Raw genomic sequence first — 10,116 nt, 5'->3', positions numbered from 1 at the left:
ACTCTGAAGACTGTTCCAGACCAAGGTGAAAGAACAAGCTAACTAAATAAAACCACCTCGCCACACTGAGAAGTGACTAAGCCAATCCAAAGCAAATGATTCCCTTCTCTCCACATTCCTGAGCAGCTATGCATGTTTTTCCTACTTTTAGATGCTTACAATTCTTGGTCACCAAGTCAGTTATGACAAATAAGAGCCAACACAGTGGTTTTTTTTTTTTTTTTTCCTCCTTTAACGACTCCCCCCACCACTGTCTGAAATATGAGTAAGGCAGGTGTGGCTGTCTTCCCTGGCAGCATCCCTGTTCTCACCCAGCGCCAGCGTTGGTGAATTCTCCGAGCTCTTTCCTACCTTCTCCAAGAGGAAAATCTGCTCCACGGGGAAGTGAGTACTTCACTGAAGATGCTTGAGGGTCAGTGTCTGCCTTATCTCCAGGATCTAGTACAGAGCTGGTCACACAGAGGGTGCTTAGTAGGGATGTCCCAGTAGTGAATTCATTAAAAAATGAAAAGTCATTAAAAGTCTCCATTGCACATCCTGTTCCCTCCAAGAGCTTCTCTTCAGCCATGGGAGCCTCGCTTTGTTCTCTTTCTTTCCCCTTCACGGCTCTGAGCCAGCCTGTCCTGCATCCAGAATCTCCCTGCCATCCAGTGGGTCCTTTTTCCCTTGCAGAGCTACCTGTCTTCTCCAGAAGCTCCCAGCCCACCATCCTCACACTCATCACTTCACTCTGCAAAGGGGCCTCTTAAGGATCCTTCCTCCTTCTAAAGCAGCCAGAAAATTGTAAATGACGAGGAACTTTTCCCTCTCACAAAATTGTCCTGTCACTCGTGTATTTGTCATCTTCCCGTTCCCCAAAATGAGCAATCTCTTTAAAGGCAAAGGACCTTGCCTTTTACTTGTAATTCAATGTGATCCACGTGAGTTTGTGTGCATGGAGCAGGGCCGGGTGTGTGGGTGTGTGTGCATCTAGTAATGTAACACTCTGCATAGAGGCTGTTTTGTGCCTCTCAGGACAACAACAACAAAACCCTAGAAAGATCAATATTGTCTATAAATACAGATGCGTTGACAATTAGAGGGAATTCAGCTCCAACCTTATCTCCCCATAGACAGAAGGCTTCTTAAGAGAATTGGGATTTCATGGATTTAGAGTAAAGAAAACATGAGTTTTCTTTTCTTAAGACCATGATCTGATGAGTATAAACACATTAATTTAGGCAGACTTTGTGAAAGCTCCCTAATTCTTTCCAGTAATGAGCAACGAGAAAAAAGAAATTCCTATTTTGCTGGCTCTTTTAACCCTTTCTCCTACCTATCCTAAACATTCCCACCCCTGTTTCTTTCCCTCCCCTCAAACACAGAAACAGAGGGAAGATGTGTTCAAGTTGTCGGATAGCGAATTCAACAAAATTAAAATTGTATGATTTATGGTTGAAAAAAATCTATTTTTCTGCAACAATTTTCTATGAAAAAAGCCAGTTCCAAGAGCTCAGTTCCTTTTCAAATGCACTTTGCATGTTAATATCTCCATTCCATTCCTTGGAACTTAATTTTTATTCGATTTTATTGACGCTGCTCTATTGGAATGTGTATCGCTTGAGCCCCCATGGAGAACTGAGCAGGTGTGAGTAAAGCAAAACATCTTTTGTTAATAGAAGTGCACCCTGGGAGTTCAGAGAGACGCTGTAATTTCAATTGCTTTTATGAAAATTCTGTAAATTCCCATGTTGTGAATTTCAAACAGAGCTTGAGAGACCAACGGTCTTCAATACAAGCCAAAAGTATGGTTATTTCTATGACTGAAATATATGTTCTGCTCTCTTTCTTCTGAAAAATAAATTCAGATATTTAATTAGAATGTTTATACTGCAGAAAATCATATTAATTTTGTGTTTGCCTCTCATAGGTAACATGAAGTTCTTACTGTGATCAGCCTACAGAAGGATGAACTTGGGTTTCCTGGGTAACTTCTGGAGTACGAAGACGAGCTCATCCCACCTTCATTTGAGTCCAGAATGATTTCACATCAGCATTGCTCATTCCCAGCCCAAGTCTGTGCACATAATTATATTTAGAAACCAAGAGAATGGGAACAGGTCCCCTAAACCTCTAAGTTTAAGGGGTGATGTGTTAATTCCTGGTCTGTGTCTAGGCCTCTTGGATCAGCTGCCATAGAGAATCTAGGGGTGAGGCCAAGCCCAACTTTTTTTCCTGGTTTGGGGCCAGATACCTATGGTGTTGCACTCTCTCAAGCTGGAAGGAAAGATGTAAGCTTGGTAGATTACAAAATTGCATGTGTCATTAGAAAAAGATGTCAGAATGCTTTATTTAAAACTTTCTGTTTTCTCAGGTTGTACTGCCCAAGTGTATCTTGGCATAGACAACTTCAGCTTCAAAAATTCCAAGATGTATAAAGAGTTTCACATAGCTAAAGCTATTATATTTGGTTATATGCCACTAACACCTTTTCCCCCCTTCATTCTTGCAGAAGAGTGAAGTGATGACTGAATTCCTATTAAAAATGTCGTTCTCTTCTTCTTGCTACCATGGGGTCTGTTCTTGACAGGATCATTTATCTGCTCCAAAAAGAAAAATGTAGAGTTCATGACGGTATGGAACCTCGGGGGTTTTCTTGGATAAGGTCTTTAGAGTCAAAGCTTTCACCATTCCGGGACAACTTTCAGAAGAATTATCTAGCAGTCCGCCCTGGTAAACTTGCCAAATTGCTCATTCTTGGCTGGGACCGTGGGCACTCGAAGGCCTCCCTTTCCCCTATAGAGCAATTGAGTATCACTTGACAGGAGCTAAGCATACTCATGTGATGTCGCTGGGAGTTTTCCAGGCTGAGGATAAACTCTTGTAAAGGACCGGTTTAGACATCTTCGCATCCACTTAGTCTTGCTGAAATGAAGGTCACCTATAGAGAAGAACAGATGTGACTTTTAAAAACATATGCCCTCCTGCTTTCCTGTGCTGTTTGGCAACCGAATGGAGAAGTAACAAGGGTTTTGCTTATTTTTCCTCAAACCTCTCAGACTCTTATGGGGCATGTCCATTCTTAAGTGTAAAGGTTCTGATAGACTTGAGGACACTCCAGTACAACCCACAAACTTCCCTGAAAACAGTCCTCATGGGCGGAGACCAAGCCTAATCTCCCAGGAACTTCCCAGAGCTTGCTCATGACCTAATCACATAGAAATCAAACCAGGCAGGACTGAGTGCAGTAACATCTGTCCCCAGAACCTTGCTTTATTTCCAAGCTACATTACCTCAGCAAGCAATGTTGGAATTTAATTTTGGTCCCTTTGGCCACAGTGGGTAAGAATATTTGCTAGAAAATAACAAATGAGAGTCAAAAAAATGATCTTCCATAACCACTCAAATGGAGAGTAAGAGATATTCCATGTTGCTTTTGCAAATGCTTAAGATCCTGCTGCCGATACTGATTCTAAGTGACTTGCGATTTAAATATGCCAGTAAAATGAGGTGATCTCTAGGACAAAAGATCTGGTGATGGGGGCTGGGTAGGGGGAGAGCAGGAGGCTACTCACAGGCCCAGTTGTGTCTGGTGTACAATTTCCGAGTCATCTGCTCACCTCCTGCCCAGCCAGAGCTAAAGCAACTCAGACACATGATGGAAAAGAAGGAACAGTGTGTTAGGAGTCGGGAAACCCAAGTTCAAGGTGCAGAGCTGCCATAAATGAGTCCTATGCCCTCAAGGAAGTCATTTCAATTCTCAGAGCCTCATTTCTCATCAGCAAAACGGGAGGTCTGGACTGTCCTAGGATGTGAATCTTCCTGCACTGCTGGAAGTGCTGTAGTGCTGCTGATGGCTAAGCCCAGCATCCTTCCCAGTCCAGGCAGGCCATAGGAAGGGAGGAGCAGGGCCCCCGGAAGTTTAGCGATGAGCGTGCTGGGCTTCTGGGAAGGAATCGCTCAGAGCCTCATTTCTCATCAGCAAAACGGGAGGTCTGGACTGTCCTAGGATGTGAATCTTCCTGCACTGCTGGAAGTGCTGTAGTGCTGCTGATGGCTAAGCCCAGCATCCTTCCCAGTCCAGGCAGGCCATAGGAAGGGAGGAGCAGGGCCCCCGGAAGTTTAGCGATGAGCGTGCTGGGCTTCTGGGAATCAGAGAGCTGGGCTTTAAGAGGTCCCTCACCTGGGACAGCAAAGCCGAGACTGGTGGCTGGCTCCACCTTCTATCCAGGAAGGGAAGAGATTAGTTGTGGCTTCTTGTTCTTCCAGTATCTTAGGAAACAGCACCCCTACCCTCTCAGATCCCACGCTAGTCAGAACTGGTGTTCTTCCGCTGTGTCCTTACAATACCCTTCCAGCTCATGCCTCTCTCTCACCTGCTGACTGCAGAAATGCTAGGATGGAAATGTTTTGAAGTAAAATGAATTGCAATCATTTGGGGAAACATTCACATTTTTGCCTAATTACTATGCAAAAAAATAGCGATTAGGTTTGTGAGGGACATTGCTGTCCTAACGAGGTTTGTTTAATTATAAAACTATGACCTGTTCTCATGTATCATCCAAGCACCAAATTTCTAGATAATAAATAATAAAAATGAAACCAGTGGTTCTTCAATACTAATATATAGAATGTTAAAATTTTAGAATGTTCGTTAAAATGCAGATTCTTGGATCCTGCCACCAGAAGTCCTGGGTTAGTAGGTCTGAGGAGGAGCCCAGTGGTCTGCCCTTTGAACTAGCACACCAGGTGAGTCCCATGCTCATGATCAGGGGGATGCAACTGGGGAGATACAGACCTAAATCCCACCCCTCTGCTGACTCCCATCTTTGACCATGGCTGGTTCTTCTGTCTCCATCTCCAAACCTAACAGCGTGGACCTCCTGAGCACCAATCCTGGATTCGTGGCCAAACATCATCCCTGGTGTTCTAAAAATCATCTCTAATAAATCTGAGTTCCAGTCTTTTCTATTACATCTTTTCTCTTTCTTACATGCCTTATCATTTCACTGAATTGAGCTAACAGTGGTACCCTGAAAATTTCTACTTTGTTACATTATTTGTGTTTACACACCCTAATGTTTCTTTTGGGAAATGCCTTCCATTTCTGACACAGGATTCCAGAATCTGTATTCTCTCAGCAAACACTGTAGGGGTCCTCAGTCTCTCCATAATTCTCATGTGATGGACACAGGGACTGCTTGCTCCCAGGACCTAGTGAACAGTTCCTAGAGGAGGGGCCAACCCCTCTCCAGGATGGAGTGGGGTCGCTATAGGGACTTGGCCTCCAAATGGCTGTTCCCTGGGCTGCTTCTTGGCCTTGGGTTAATAAATTTTTTTTTTCCCCAAGACTTACGGGGTTTGTCCCATTGCTTTGATTTCCACTGTACCCACCTGTTTCTTGGGATCAAGGTTTCCTTCCTTCTCTGACTCTTAAGCCTTGGGATCAGCCATAAATACCCTCCTACTCTCTAACTTCTCAGTGAGTCACAATCCTTTAATCCTTTTGAAGTTGGAAACAGCTGGAAACAGGCTGAGGGCAAAAGGAACAAACAGAGACCCATAGATGCTAAGTCTAAAGTCTCCCAGGCCACTTAGTTGCTCAGGCTCCTCAGCCAGTCACTGGAGCCAAGGCCAGGACGCTAACCTGCTGCTGTTCGCTCCTTGGAAGCTCCCTCACACCTTCCCGCTGGAACCCCAAGCTGGTCAAACTCAGCACTACTGGTCTCTCTCTCTCTTCCACAGTCCTTTCTCCTATTTCAGTTTATTTATTCCATTTCATGCCCCCCTGCTCTGCGACCTCTCCAGAAGAGAAGGAAACTGAGAAAATGCTAATGATAGATTTGGGGATTCCCAAAGATCCTTCGAGATCCCTTTGTGTATTAGAGAACAGACCGTTCTTCCAGTATCTACTGTTTTTTTGTTTTGTTTTTGTTTTTTAAATAAAAACAACACTACTCTCTCTTCCTCCCCGAGCCAGGGATGGTATGAAAGCACGAAAAAGCGTAAGAAAAGAAAAGGCATAAGGGGCTGGCATCTGTGAAGAAGGAGGAGATGACAGCACAGAACTACTGCACCAGGGAAGCTGTGGTGTCTGTCCGACATGCTCTCCCTTCCTCTCCACTGCAGGTCACAAAAAACCGTCTCTCAGCTGCTCCCTCTTAGCTCATGTCTCTGTATGGGGTGGGGGAGCTTTATCTGCCTGATGCAGTGGTTCACTGGGAGACTACAGCTGGAGAGACTAGGCCGCACAGCAGATACCTGTGCAGCCTCCAGAGCAGAAGGCTTGGGTTCAAATCCCCATTTACCACTTATGTGACTCTGGGCAAGTGATTTAATCTTTCTGTGCCTCAGTTTCCTCATCTGTAAAAGCGAGGTGATAGAAACCTACCTTATAAAAATTGCTGTGAGGGTTAACTGAATTAATCCATAAAAAGCACTTAGAACGTGCCAGGAATGTATTAGGTATTATCTAAGTATTAAATGCTATTATTATTTTAGCTCCATCTACCTCACTCTTGTTTATTACTCAGTTCTCGCCAAGATCCCCAACACTTTAATTCAACTTATAACTCTCTGTCAGGTAGTCAAAAGCAACATTTTTCTTAGTAAGTCACTTTGTAATTTTTTAAAAAATGTATAAAATTTTTTAACATCATTTTGGTCACATTATATAACATACGATGCAAATTAAGTCACATGCACTTGATCAATAGGAAATGAGCTTTGTAGAACCAGGAAATTGCATCGGTTCATGATCTTTTTCTAGGCAAGGGGCACTGTTACAGAAGCAATTGAATTATAACCTTCAGCAGAAAAGGAAAAAGAAAACTCAGCTTGATTGCCGCACTAGCACTAGGAACCTGTAAACTGCATTTTTAAGAAAATAAATGTCACTGGCCGCTGGGGCACTTTCCCCATGGAAGTGGAGCCCCCTGTGCCCCACTTTCACAGCCGCCAACAGCCTCCTCCACCCGCACTGTCGAAGCCCGAAGCCCCGAAGCCCCCGGTAGCTCTGCTCTAATGTAAATGTTGCCAGCACCGTCTCTCTTTTGTTCTGCTGTGGCATTTTCTAGACTCTCTGAGCTGCCTATTGGGGCTCTTGAGGTTACTGTTCCAGGAACCGATTTTTGTTTTTATACTGCTTTGGTTCCAAAGTTGCATAGTTTTGAGCGGACTGCTCCAACCTTATTCCTCCATAAACTGTTACTTTAGTACATTGTTTTGCAGAGCACAAAGTCTTCTAAGGAAACACATATCACATTACAGGAGAAACACCTGTATCATTATCATTATCTTGAAGACACATTTCAACACTTAATGTCAAAGTGTCTGCATTATCTTTGTAAATGGATTTCAAGGCCTTACTTTAATTCAGTGGTCCCCAACCTTTTCGGCACCAGGGACCAGTGCTCCTCTGAGAATCTACTGCCTGATGATCTGAGATGGAGCTGAGGAGGTGATGCTAGCGCTGGGGAGCGGCTGCAAACACAGATAAAGCTTTGCTTGCTGGTCCACTGCTCATCTATTGCCGTGGGGCCCGGTTCCTAATGGAATGTAGCCTGGACTGGTACTAGTCCACAGCCCAGGGGTTGAAGACCCCTGCTTTAAGTCATGAGTTTTCCAAAAAGAAAACTTAATTGTGTATTTGCCTGGAAAGGAGATGATGTTCTAATACCCTTTGACCCTAGGTAGCATTGAATCAGTGTTGACTAATTTCTAAGATCAATTGGGGATAATATCTAGGCTTCAGTTTCTGGGCTACATATTGATAATATTTTTATGAAACCATTTTATTTATTTTTATGTCTTATTTATTCAATCTCATAGTCGCCCCTCCCCCTCCTCTCTCTTCTTTTTTTCCTTCCTTCCTTCCTTCCTTCCTTCCTTCCTTCCTTCCTTCCTTCCTTCCTTCCTTCCTTCCTTATCATTCTTGGACAGGAGGGCTAATTTTATTAAAGCCTGTTTCTTAGTGACTGTTTTATTTTCAGTGTTGCCATGCTAAGAGAATATTTTATATTCCTTTAAACAAATGAAGAAAGAAGATGCACTGTATTAACAATACAAAAATAAAGAGAGCTGTCAATATTTCACATATAAGGCCTCCATTACCTTGTCATGTGATATGAGATTCATTTGCTCTAAATGATGATGACATCAAATTGTGAAAACTTAGTTGGTGTTTATCTAGAATATACCCTTTGCTAGGAAATAAACAAATCCTTGTTATAGATTTTATTGAACACTTACTATTTTCTTCACGTACATTATTTAATTAAAAAGTAATGATACCTAACAAATTAGTAGCCAATGTTGTTTTACTGCTTACTGTGTTTCAAATATTCTTCTAAGCATCTGAGTGGTATTAACTAATTCAATCCTCAAATCAACCCCTGGAAGATAAGTACTCTTATTATGCTGATTTTTAGGAAAGAAAACTGAGGCATAGAGGGGCTAATGTGCCAAAGGTCATACAGCTAGTGCTTGGTGAAGCCAATATTGAAAATCAGGCATCCTGACTCCAGAGCCTTCAGGATAGACATGCCTGGCCCTCACCACCACCAAGCTGCCTCAGGGAGGAAAGAAGTGTCATTCCCATTACACAGTTGAAGAAACTGAGGCTTGGAAAGAGAAAGTACCTTATCCAAAGTCGCAGATGTTCAGCGGTAGAATGCGGATTTGAATTAAAAACATAAGCACTTGACCACTGCAGTCCTTCTTGAATTTTTATGCTTCTCTGTCATCTCAGGCTCTATTAAACCCCTTGTCTCCTGAATATTTTTAAGGCTTCAGGTGGAAAAGCCTCAGTGCTTTTCATTTATTACTTTTGAAACTGCATATTTATCATTTATTTCTAAAGTATATATAGAAATAAGACTATCTGCTTTAGACAGGAAGCCTTTAGTAAAAAGACATCAATTTATAAGAGGTCTCCAAAGAAATTCTCAAATGTGCATATATTCCTTCAACACCCACCCCCCGCCAATTTAAAATCTCTTCTGAATTAACTTGGCAGAAGACTAGCCATTCCTGATAGTTTTAAGATTTCCCCCAATTTCTCTTTAAAGTTCCCCGGAAGATAAACAAAAAGACTAACATGGAAACTAAAACTGAGAAGACCATATGTAAAATATCAGCCAGATTCTCCGCTACCTGTATCATTCAGTGGGTTGTATGGAGGAGCATATTTTTGGATTAAAAAGCCACACACTCCACGGCCTGAACCATAACAGGGCAGATGCCCCCAAAGGAGACTGGAAAAGCCTCTGACTCACCCATTCTGATACTGTGATACACCAGACTGTCACTGACAAGAAAAACAGATATATTGCCTAGTTTTGGAACCACTGAAAGCCACACTTCTGCCTTCCATCTACCAATGTCCCTCCCTCCTTTTTGGTCAATTCTTTAGCTAGTCATTTACGGCCAGAGTGGTGGTAGAAGGTAGAGGGTGGAGAGAGGGGGATGGGGAATGTTGAAGAAACAATTTAGCAGTTCCCACTGGAAGAAGCCATTTGCAGATAAAGGGGAATGCTGTCGCTAGAAGAAAAAGAAATAAGATTAGGCTGATAAAATCTGACTGGAGTCTAGGAGTTCTGCCTTATGTGAGCACTAGACTTTATAATTGGGCTGGATTCAATCTATCAATCATAGTCTCCATCCTAGAGAGGAGAGGGGTGCTTGCCAGTGTCCAGGCCGCCATTACCAGGCCAGTACATCCATCCCCCAGGTGCTGTGAGCTGAACCCTCCTCCAGAGTGACAGAAGCTGCCTTTTCTGGAAATGTGGAGATGATTACGCCCTCCCTTCAGCGATGATGTTCAGCCAGTGACTGACACTGTGCAAAATGCCAGACCCTTGTTCAAGGTGGGATAATCTGTGGGGCCGTTCACGCTTCAGAGCTCTCTGTGGGCTCAGGTGGAGGCTGGACTTCTGCTAAACTCACATAGTCACCTCGCTTCTTCCTCAGCCCACCCTGGGTCCCTCACTCCCTCGTAGGTTTGACCTGAAAGCGCTCTCACTAGATCACTGCGCAACAACCTTCATCTCAGGCTCTGCTTCTAGGATCACCAACCTCAATAATCTACGGAACTAATTAATAGCCATTCTACGTACACTGGATATCTGGTAAATAAAG

The 10,116-nt window shown here is 43.3% G+C and overlaps 1 long non-coding RNA gene across 1 annotated transcript; it reads left to right on the top strand.

Moving 5' to 3' along the window:
• Positions 1–263: 263 nt before the first annotated feature.
• On the top strand, positions 264–2,430 carry LOC112472838. Its single transcript, XR_003043781.1, has 2 exons — positions 264–412; positions 1,910–2,430. It is a non-coding gene; the product is annotated as an uncharacterized LOC112472838 (long non-coding RNA).
• The last annotated feature ends 7,686 nt before the right edge of the window (positions 2,431–10,116 follow it).

This window comes from Pteropus alecto, unplaced genomic scaffold (genome assembly GCF_000325575.1).
Source record: "Pteropus alecto unplaced genomic scaffold, ASM32557v1 scaffold269, whole genome shotgun sequence".
In the NCBI taxonomy this organism is placed as follows: Eukaryota; Metazoa; Chordata; class Mammalia; order Chiroptera; family Pteropodidae; genus Pteropus; species Pteropus alecto.
This window is presented reverse-complemented; position numbering and strand designations above follow the sequence as displayed.